Consider the following 11,938-nt stretch of genomic DNA (forward strand, 5'->3'; position numbering starts at 1 on the left):
TATACATTCACAACATTATGCATATCATCATACATCATCAACACATTTGTCAAAACATCATATCATCTCAAATAATTGAACACAGTATTAGCACACTCTACTAATACCTATACTGCTCAAAACAGCGGGAAATAATCCCTACTATATCACACACTGATATAGGCAACCACCAATTAGGCACACAACATTTTAATTAACACTTTTTCCACTCTGCAACAGTGTTAACCGGTTAACGCCCTGGGTTAACCGGTTAACGCAGGCAAAACACGCTTACTGCCCAAACTTATCAGTGTTAACCGGTTAACGCCCTGGGTTAACCGGTTAACGCAGGCAAAACAGCACTAATTCTCAATTCGTAACAGTGTTAACCGGTTAACACCCTGGGTTAACCGGTTAACGCAGACAAAACAGCAGTTCTTGCGCTAACACAAAGCAGAATGCAGAATTCTCCGCATTTTCCGCCGTTAGAGGACTTCCGGACCTCCGATTCCAATTCCGTAAAAAGCTATACGTTCGGAATTTCACAACTAACCCAAACACAGATTCAATTACAGTCTAAATACAATTTATCCCACATAATTCTTCAGCATCAATAATCCCAATTAGGGTCAAATCAACGGCTTATCACTACCCATTACATATTATCCCATAATACCCCTTAATCGACGATAAACCCCCCTTACCTGAGTTAATCCGGCGAATCTTTAAGCTCCAAGCTCTTCTCTTCTCCAACCTTCTTCCTCTTGCTCTGCCTCTTTGCCCTTTTCCTCTTTCACGATCGCTTCTCTGAGTTTCACGTGAAAACCTTATTTTCCAAAAAATGAAACTCTTTTTCCTTATTCCAACTTATATATTTTCCAAATTATATTATTATTCCAATAATAATAATAATTCAATAATTCCAAAATAATAATAATAATAATAATCCAATTATCTAATTAAATTAATAAATATATTATTAACTTAATTTAAATAATTATCATATTATTATCGGGGTGTTACACAGTATGTCCTTCATTGAGGATTCTCGTGACAAGGTTTCTTATGACACGATCAGTGTGATGCATGTCGTCCTTAGAGCTAGGGGTATGAGTAGAGCTAGAAGGGATATTAGAACTGTTACCTTGAGTAGGGCATGCAGTGGCAGATGCATCCATGGGATGGGTGGAGTCAGTAGCTTCTCCTAGAATGACAGACAGGGGAATCACGTCTAAAATATCTTCATCAAGAAAGTCCATAGAGGGCGTTCTATCCTTGTGAGTAGGTTTGATAGTTTTAGAACCAGATGGTGTTGGATGTTGTGACATCTTATTGTTCTTGTGCAAAGGTTTATGTTTCCCTAGCAAAGAAGTTTGATGAAGTCGAAGGAAGGTGGAAATGTTTGAGTAGAGGTTGCGTGTGAAAAGGCAATAGATGGAATTTCCAATACTAGGTGATGATTTACCATAAATGGGGCACTTTAATTTAAGTAAGTAGACACTTTTTTTATTACCTTTTCCACTCAAAATTAATTGCTACAAATTCTCATAAATACAAATCCCTAATTTCCATCTTAGAGATTCAAATTGATTTGCATCCAAGGCCTTTGTAAAAATATCAGCTAACTGCATTTCAAAAACAACATGCTCTAGGGCTATGCTTTTATCTTCCACTAGTTCTCTAATAAAATGATGACGGATATCTATATAATTTGTCCTTTTGTGCTGAATAGGATTCTTAGAAATATTTATAGCACTCAGGTTGTCATAGTACAATGTCGTGACATCTTACGTGACATTGTATTCAGTCAGCATCTGTTTCATCCAAACCAGTTGAGAACAACTACTTCCAGCTGCTATGTATTCAGCTTCAGCAGTGGACAGAGACACACAATTTTGTTTCTTACTAAACCATGATATTAAGTTGTCCCCCGAGAAGAAGCATCCTCCTGATATGCTTTTCCTATCATCAACACTTCCAGCCCAATCAGCATCACAGTAAACAGTCAGCACAGATCCAAATCCATGAGTGTACAGCATCCCATAGTCACTGGTGCCATTGACATATTTCAGTATCCTTTTCACTTGGTTTATGTGACTGACTTTTGGTTCAGCTTGATATCTAGTACAAACACCTACAGCAAAAGCAATGTCAGGTCTGCTTGCTGTGAGATATAGCAGACTCTCTATCATGCTTTTGTAGAGACTTTGATCTACACTAACACCATTTTCATCTTTAGAGACTTTCAGATGAGTAGGAGCAAGTGTCCTTTTATGACTTGCATTCTCCATGCCAAACTTCTTAACAATGTTTTTGGCATATTTGCTTTAAGATAGAAAGATAGAATCTTCCATCTACTTGACTTGTAGCCCAAGAAAATAGGTCAGCTCTCCAACAAGGCTCATTTCAAATTCAGACTACATTTGTTTAACAAAATGTTCGACCATCTTATCTGACATCCCACCAAACACAATATCATCCACATATATCTGAGCCACCATGAGTTTTCCTCCTTCATTTTTGACAAATAAGGTCTTATCAATGCCTCCCTTCCTGTATCCATTGTCAATGAGAAACACTGTGAGTCTATCATACCAAGCTCTAAGAGCTTGTTTCAAACCATAGAAGGCTTTCCTTAACTTATACACATGCTTTGGAAGATTTGGATCTGTAAACCCTTTAGGTTGTTCAACATATACTTCCTCATTTAAGTAACCATTCAAGAAAGAACTTTTTACATCCATTTGGAACAGTTTAAACTTCAGAATACATGCCACTCCAAGCAATAGTCTAATGGACTCAAGGCGAGCTACAGGGACAAATGTTTCATCAAAGTCAACTTCTTCAACTTGAGTGTATCCTTATGCTACCAATCTTGCTTTATTTTTAGTAACCACCCCTTGTTCATCAGATTTATTCTTGTAAACCCACTTTGTTCCAATAACATTTATTCCTTCAGGTCTTGGAACCAGTTCCCATACTTCATTTCTCTTGAATTGGCCTAACTCTTCCTGCATGGCATTGATCCAGAATTCATCAGTTAAGGCTTCCTTGACATTCCTGGGCTCAATCTTGGACACAAAACAACCATGTGAGATCACTTCCCTTGATCTAGGTGTGACCCCTTTATTTGGGTCTCCTATAATGAGATCTTTAGGATGATCCTTCTGAATTCTAATAGAGAGACCCTAATTAATTTTGTCAGCTTCAGGTCCAGCTTGAGTGAGTTCACTCTCATTACTTTTCTCTGGGAAATCAGTTGGGGCATCATTTAGAGATGTCTCAACATCGTCTATAACATCGGTCTGTTGATCATCAACCATAACATTGATAGATTACATCATTACTTTTGTTATGGAATTAAAGACTCTAAATGCTCTTCTATTTGTTGAGTAACCCAGAAATATTCCTTCATCACTCTTCGGATCCATCTTCCTTCTTTGTTCACGATCAGTCAGGATATAACATTTACTACCAAACACATGGAAGTATTTGACAGTAGGTCTTCTTCCTTTTCAGACTTCATATAAAGTAGTAGGAGTCCCTTTTTTCAAGGTCAATCTGTTGTGAACATAGCAGGTTGTGTTCATAGCTTTAGCCCAGAAGTGATAGGGAAATTTCTTAGCATGAATCATAGCTCTGGCAGATTCTTGGAGAGTCCTATTTTTCCTTTCTACAACACCATTTTGTTGAGGGGTAATGGGAGATGAGAACTCATGACTAATTCCTTCAGATGTCAAAATCCAACAAACTTACTGTTCTCAAATTCTTTCCCATGATCACTTCTGATTCTGATAACCTGACTTTCTTTTTCTCTTTGAAGTCTTAGGAAAAGATCTTTGAATACCTCAAATACATCAGATTTTTCCCTTATAAAATTGATCCAGGTGTATCTGGAGAATTCATCCACCACCACATAAGCATATTTTTCCCCACCAAGACTTTCCACCTGCATAGGTCCCATCAAGTCCATGTGGAGAAGTTCCAGCACTCTGGAAGTGGTGTCATGTCTGAGCTTCTGATGTGACATCTTTGTCTGTTTTCCAATATGACACTCCCCACAAACTCTTCCTTCATCAATCTTTAAGTTTGGGATTCCTCTGACAACTTCAACAAATATAATCCTCTTCATTCCTTTAAGATGCAGATGGCCCAATTTTTGATGCCATAACTTCACTTCTTCTTCTTTGGCTAGAGTACACATTGATGAATAACCAGTTTCTTGAGAACTCCACATATAGCAGTTGTCCTTAGACCTGTCTTCTTTCATGATCACTTCATTTTCTTTATTAGTAATCAAACATTCAGTTTTTGTGAAGTTTACATTTAGACCTTGGTCACACAGTTGACTGATGCTAATTAGGTTTGCAGTCAGTCCTTTAACAAGTAGCACTTTGTCAAGGTTAGGGACTCCAGGGAAGTTTAGCTTTCCAATCCCCTTGATTTCACCCTTTACTCCATCACCAAATGTTACATAGCTGGTGGCATGAGGATGAAGGTCAATTAGCAAGTTTTTGCTTCCAGTCATGTGTCTGGAGCATCCACTGTCAAAATACCAGTCTTCTTTGGCTGAAACTCTGAAGGAAGTGTGAGCTATCAGGTTAGTAGCATCAGTCCTAGGAACCCACTATTTTCTGTTGACAGGGATGTGGTGTTTAGGTCTAGGTTGATGATGAGAAGGACTAGGATAGCCATACAACTTAAAGCAGAATGATTTTATGTGGCCAAATTTTCCACAGTAATGACATCTCCATCTTTGGTGTTTTCTTTTATGTTGTCTTTCCTTATGATGTTGTGACATCTTTGGTTTGCTACCAGTGTGACTACACTCAGGTTTGGATTCATTGAACCCAAGGCTAGACTTGTATCCTGCCATTTTTCCAGTCTGAAGAATTTTGTCTAAGGTGTCAGATCCATTGTTTAGCATTCTGGCATACTTTGTCATCTCATCAAGTCAGGAGTTCAAGAACACTGCTTCAGTCTTCAACTTAGAGATGGTTTCCAAGCGTTCTGTCTTCTCATCCTCCAGTTGTGTTATCAATATCTTCTGACTTTCCACTTGTTGACACACTTCTTCACTTCTATAACACAACTTTCTGTAGGTAGTGGCTAACTCATCGAAGGTTACTTCATCATCACTTGAGTCTTCATCAGAACCCCATCTTCCAGTCAAGGTAGTCACAAGATTGGCAGACTCTCCTTCCGTTTCACTTTCATCAGACCATGTAGCAACAAGACTCTTCTTCTGTTTCTTGAGGTAGGTCCCACATTCATCTCTAATGTGTCCATACCCATCACATTCATGGCACTGAACTCCTTTTCCTTGTTTGGACTTTTCATCAGATCTTGTTCTTCTTCCAGCATCATTGGACCTACTGATGTCAGATGAGATGTTCTTGACATTAGACTTAGACCTTACATCCATCTTTTTCGAAAGTTTGTTGAACTATCTCCCCAGTAATGCTACATCATTTGCCAGATCTTCATCAGTATCTTGACCATTTTCTTCCTCTTTCTCTTCAGTGTTTGACATGAAGGCTATGATTTTGACTTTCTTTTCAGATCCATCACACATTCCCAACTCAAATTTTTGGAGGGATCCAATTAGCTCATCCACTCTCATATTGCAAATGTCTTGAGATTCTTCTATGGCTGTCACTTTCATGGCAAATCTCTTGGGAAGTGACTTGAGTATTTTCCTCCCTAGTTTTTCATCTGACATCTTCTCACCCAGGGCTCCTGAGGCATTAGCAATTTCAAGGATATTCATATGAAAGTCATGAATATTTTCATCTTCTTTCATCCTCAAATTTTCAAACTTGGTAGTAAGCAGCTGCAATCTAGACATCTTCACTCTAGAGGTACCTTCATGAGTGGTTTTAAGAATATTCCAAGCATCTTTAGCCACCTCACAGTTGTTCACCAGTCTGAAGATGTTCTTATCAGCCCCATTGAATATAGCATTAAATGCTTTAGAGTTTCCAAGGTCTAGTTCATCCTCCTCCTTGGTCCATTGTTCCTCAGCCTTCTTATCAGTTGTAACTTCTCCTTCCTTAGTAATAACTGGATGTTCCCAGCCTGTTAGAACAACCTTCCAAGCCTTATTATCCAAAGATTTCAGAAAGGCTACCATTCGAGGTTTCCAGTAGTCATAGTTAGATCCATCAAGAATTGGTGGTTGTAAGACCCTAATTTTTACCCTAAGATCCCTCATGGCATCATATCATTGCTCAGTGCATTGCCTCAAGGATCATAACATGCTTGGTTCCTTAACCCTAGGGTTGGGACTTGTGTGAGTGGTTTGAGACCACCAAGCATGCTTGTATTGTATATTATTGCTTTTCTTATTTGATTCCTAACCAAAAGCATAAAAATATGTAACTAACCCTTTTTGTTTTGAAGCTCAAGTGATCATGTGCCACAATGCTCCTAGGAGGTTCCTAAGCTCAGTGAAGTGGCTAGATGAAGATGAGAAAAAGCATGACAATGGTACACAAAGCTCCTAATCATCATATATGTCTCCCAAGTATCTCAATTTTCCAATTTGATCAAGATAACCCAAAGGGCTTGAAGGATTGTTTCCCAAGGAAACCCTAATTCAACTGTTCCTTGACTGTGTCTTGCCCATGAAGCAACCTCAACCAATGATCAAATTTAATCAAGGTAAGTTCTTTCATTCATCATTTTATGCATATATGAGCCTATTTGAGGATCCTCAATCATTTATTCATCAAGATTGGAAGTTTGGCCTTGAAAAGTTGACCAGTCAAGTCATCTGACTAAGCTGAGCACCACTGAGATATAACTTTTGATGTGTTTATAAAATGAAGATGAACCCAAGATAAAAAATGTTATTAAGAACCGTATGAACAACTTTCATGTTCATCAAAAATCCATTTGAAACTTGGAAGATCATCATTCATTTCAAAACATTATGGGTCATTTTGATTGAAACCCTAATTTTGGGTCAACTTCCCAAGGACTTAACTTCCTTAATGTTTATGATTTTGAGGTGAGACCAAATGAATTGGAAAGCTTGAGATATCTAATTCAAATGTTATGTTGTACAAAATTTCATAATCCTAAAAGAAATACATGTGATAATACAAAACATTATAGGTCACCTTGGACCTAAGTCATTGAATTTGAAAAAGTGCCCAACTTCAAATGCCCATAACATTTTCATGAAAAATCCAAATGATGCAAAACTTTCACAGCCAGTTTTCACTAATTTCCAAATTCCAAATGAATTTTTGCCCAACATGACTTTTGTTCCTTATATCAAGGGCGTTCTAACCATTACTCACATTACTTTTTTGGAATTTCCATGTGTGAGTTTCGAAGAGCTTTCTCTTTATGTTCATTTTTGCATTTCATGTTGAAACTTGATATGCAAGCCAATTCCACTTCAATTACACGTCTTATTCCATTTCATTTAAGTTCAGCTTAGTTTTGCACCCATCATTGGGCCTCACATGCGCCTGTACAGGCCCATGCAAGGAAAATTCAAATCCCATGTGTCATACCCTAAATTTTGCCTCATCCTTCACATTGATCTTGCAGATCACTAACCCTAAACATTTGCATATCATTTTCATCCATACATTTCATTTGAATAAGCATGGTTCAACAAGAGGCGACACGTGACTTGAATTCATGTATTTATTGGTGCACTGATGCATTTGGTCAGTCATTTCATTCAACCATGATTTAATACGAGTTACAAGCCTTGTGATCGTTTGGGTTCATTGGTTCACAGCATGTCGTTATCCAACTCATATTCTCATAATTGCATCACAGTCTCTTTCCCGATTGATCTTAGTTTCAAGTTTATTTTTGAAATTCAAATTGATGTTAATCGATTTTGGATATTCAATCTGATTTTGAGATTTAGATTAATTTTGAAAGTTATTTCATCTTTTATTTTAGAAATTTCGATCGAATTTGAATCATTCCTTACTAACGGGCCATAAGGAAGTTTAGGCCCACTTCTCTTGTTTTGGTTTAAGCCAAATCCATTTTTGACCCAATTCCATTTAAACTCATTTTAAATCCAATTTTTAATCCACATTATATCCATTCTCAATCCAAATCCATTGACCAAGTTTAGATCCATTACTAACCCATATCAAAATCCAATTCAAATTTCTATTTTCTTAAATCCACGTTTATACAAACCAATTAACCATTCCATTTCCGTTTTCAATTAACCAAATTAATCCCACATCCATTAACCATTAAAAACCATAACCCATTTGATAATCCATAATGCATTTTTAATCCATACTAACATCCAGTTAATAACCTATATCATATCCATAATCCATAACCATTTTTTTCCATTAAGTAATAAAAAGAAGAATGATAAGGAGGTGATAAGGAGGTGAAATACGATACAAGGAAATGAAATTGCATAAGCTTAGTAGCCGACACAACTTGCAAGCTAGCCAACACGCTTCCAGAAGCTGCTACGGTTTAAGCGGCAACACAAGCTACACAATAAGCAGCGGCTCCAACAATAAGTAAAACGCGAAACGCAAGTACACAAACCAACGGTATAAGCTGCATAAGCTGCAAACACAACTTCCGAATGCTGCAAATGACGCGAGCCAATGCTAAAACTCGCACCAGCTCCAAAACGCGAACGGAATTAACCTGCATAATTTCACAGAAAAAATAACAAATCGAATAACAGAATTTTCTTCCTAACAAACTTCTAACCTCCCTCTCACAACTCTATCTCAAGCTTGTTCCAGATTCTTCTTCTTCTTCCCTCTCTCCAAACTCTAATAAACTTCATTATCAACGTCAAGAACCGCCTTCAATCTCTAATACATATTCCAAACCATCGCCCTGCAATTCTTACAGAACCTATAAAAAACTCCTGCAAATCGAACCACAAATTATTCACGGCGCCTAATCAGAATTCATCACAAATCGCAGCGATCCATCACGATCGGAACAGCGAAAAACTCAGGCTCATGAATACGCACCTCTAACCAAGACCATCTCTCTCGCACGCGAAATCACAACAGACCGCACCAATCTTCATCGAACCGCGAAACCAAATCTTCAATCCACAGCAAAACGAACAGAAGTAGAGAAGAGAACGAAGAATCGATCGAAAATCCGGCGAAAGATTCGACACCTGTACCGTACGGTAAGCCTTCAATCCACCTTCGGTGTCGCTTCTACTTCCGCTTGTTCATACCATAGCAGATCGAGTGTTATTTGGCGATGTGAACCTGTGAATCTGAAAACTGATAAAGGAAACGAGTCGCGTTCTCCATTCCTCAACGACGACGTCGTAACAATTGCCAGGAGTGTTAGAAGAAGAAGATAAACTTGTTAGAATCAAGACACCTATCCTCAATCGAGCTTCAATCCAGCGATCCTCTTTTTTCAGTTTCGCATTCATTTCCGTGCGTCCGCAGGCCAATCAAATCGAACAATCGAGTTTGATTTTGGAGTTTTATTTGATTCATCGTTGAAGAAGATGAAGCCATGAGGTGGAAGACGATATCGCAAAACGCCGCCGTGCTCGGAGTAGAAGCCGCGTCTTCCCATTCCGCCGTATCCGTGTGCTTTAGGGCGAGTTCGTGTGGAGATGAGTTGAGTTTGTGGAGTTTGGACCATCGACGGTGTGGAAGGCCCAAACGAATCACTCCATTATCCTGCACCCCCACTCAATTCCTTTGCTTAGATAATTGCTCATGAGTTAATTAGATCCATAAACTTAGGATAATTAGATTTTAATTGGATAATAGAAATATTATTAGAATTAATTGATATTAGGATTAGTTTAGGTAATTAGGTAATTAGATAATTAGAAATATTAATTTTAGGATTAGTTAATTAGAATTTTAGAATTAAGTTTAGAAGATATTAGGAATATTATTAGATTTTTTTTAATTTAGAGTTAGGATTAAAAAAAATAAAAAAATTCTAGAGTTTAATTAGGAGTATTAAATTTAGATTAATCTAGGATTTAGAAATATTAAAATTAGTTTAAGATTTAATTGCTTTAATTAGAACTTACTTAAAAATAGAAATAATTCAATATTAATCCATAAATGGTGAAATGACGATTGTACCCCTAGTGTTAGAAATAGGATAATTTTGCATGCTTTCTAGTTTAGTACACAATTGCACACACATGGCTTTCTCTTGGGCTACCTGACAATGAGACCTTTTATTTCCGCACTCCCTTGTACTTTACATGTACCCCTCCCCTTTCCGATGTACGCATTTACTTGCTTTCTTTTATTGCTTGATTAGATACTCCTTAGACATTAGGAACGCGCATCATTCAAAATCAATAACCAAACCCTTGATCCAACGTCAAGTGGTCCCTTTCTTAAATCAAAAACAATAAAAAAACCCTTGATCCAACGTCAAGTGGCCTCTTTTTCCAAATCAAACTAAAAAAACACAATAAATGGCGATTAGGATCGTACGTCACGAGCCTTAAGCGATAAAGAAGGGATGAGACTGGAGCTTTCCTACACTCATTTTGAATACTTCGAACACAAGACATTTGGCTTGACCTTTTGAGGTATTCACCTTTATCCATAGTCTTTAGTGCAATCCGAAATCAATAACGCTTTCTCAAAAACATAAAAACAACTCAACGCATTCAAACCTTTTGTTTAAGCCTTAGGGCGACACCATTCGAAAACCCTTCTTCAAGGTAATAAAATCAACAAAACAAACACAAACAATTTCAAACCCACGAACTACGAAGGCTCTGATTTCTCACTTTAACAAGTGGGCATACGTAGGCACGAGGATCCATTCCCTGGCGAGCACACTAATTTAAAATCTACCTCCATCTCCGCAAACCTTTGCCAAGCAAGCATTCAATAAACAATACACACGTAAGCGCAAACATCCTAGATGGTTCCCATGGAGTACCATGGATGTGAGGGGTGCTAATACCTTCCCCTTGCATAACCGACTTTCGAACCTGTTCGTGGTTGCGATGACCATACTTTGGGGTTTTCTCGATATTTTCCCTTTCCTTTGGAATAAATAAAAACTGATGGCGACTCTATGTTTTTCGCGTAACGACACCATGCACACGAGGGAAGCATGATCTCAGCCACATTTCAGCTATACATAAGTGCTCAATCTCATTCATTTCACCACCAAGTGGAGACCTGAAGTGCTGCAGAATTGAAATCCCAACCATTACCAAAGGAATTTTCAGATTTTTCTCTCTTTTTCAAGCTTGAAATTCAACATCATTAGTTGATTTTCAAAGCTCAATTCCTTAACCTATCATCTCCATCACACTTCCAGAGCAAAAGTAGATCAAAATCTTGGAAAATTCGTGGCCTTAGAAGCTCCACTTCAGAGGTAGAACCTCAAACTTTTTGGATCTAGATCTTGCAATTCAATGTGATTTTCTTTGGTTTATGTGGTTTTCTGAAGTCCTCTCACTTGAGGTAGGCCAGTGGTGGTCTTAATTGTTCATTTTGTGCATTTTCAGTTGACATACCATGATCTTCCATCTCACATTTCTCTCTAAATAGGAAGAGTGAGGATGATCCATGGATATAGTGGTGATGTACATCACCTGAGCTTCATTTTGATGCCCTTACTTTTTATTTCCATTACAATTTTTTTTCCTGCGCGTGGTGGCCAGAATCTAGTATCTCACCGGAGAAGATGGTGGTTTCCACGACCATCCCCACTTGTTTGCTTCACAACCCTTGGGTCGTGTCTAAACGTTATAATCTTGTCCATCCAATGTGATTACTTGATTTAATGCAACATGCTGCGCGCTTGACTTGAGTCTACCATGCATCCACACCTCTGAGCCATTGATCCATGCCACGTCAATTAATGAATGTGATCTGGTGGCTGCGCTTTTTTCTATTTTATCCTATTTTCTTTTAATTTCAGTTAATCCATTTATTTTCAAAAATTCATAGAAAATTTAGTTGAAGTCACAAAT

The 11,938-nt window shown here is 37.8% G+C and overlaps 1 long non-coding RNA gene across 1 annotated transcript; it reads right to left on the reverse strand.

Annotated features, from left to right (window-relative positions):
- Positions 1-8,298: 8,298 nt before the first annotated feature.
- LOC127105198 (uncharacterized) lies at positions 8,299-10,205 on the reverse strand. Its single transcript, XR_007794922.1, has 2 exons — positions 8,973-10,205; positions 8,299-8,863 (listed from the first exon to the last, which is right to left on the reverse strand). It is a non-coding gene; the product is annotated as an uncharacterized LOC127105198 (long non-coding RNA).
- Between the last annotated feature and the right edge of the window lie 1,733 nt (positions 10,206-11,938).

This window comes from Lathyrus oleraceus, chromosome 7 (assembly GCF_024323335.1).
Source record: "Lathyrus oleraceus cultivar Zhongwan6 chromosome 7, CAAS_Psat_ZW6_1.0, whole genome shotgun sequence".
NCBI lineage: Eukaryota > Viridiplantae > Streptophyta > Magnoliopsida > Fabales > Fabaceae > Lathyrus > Lathyrus oleraceus.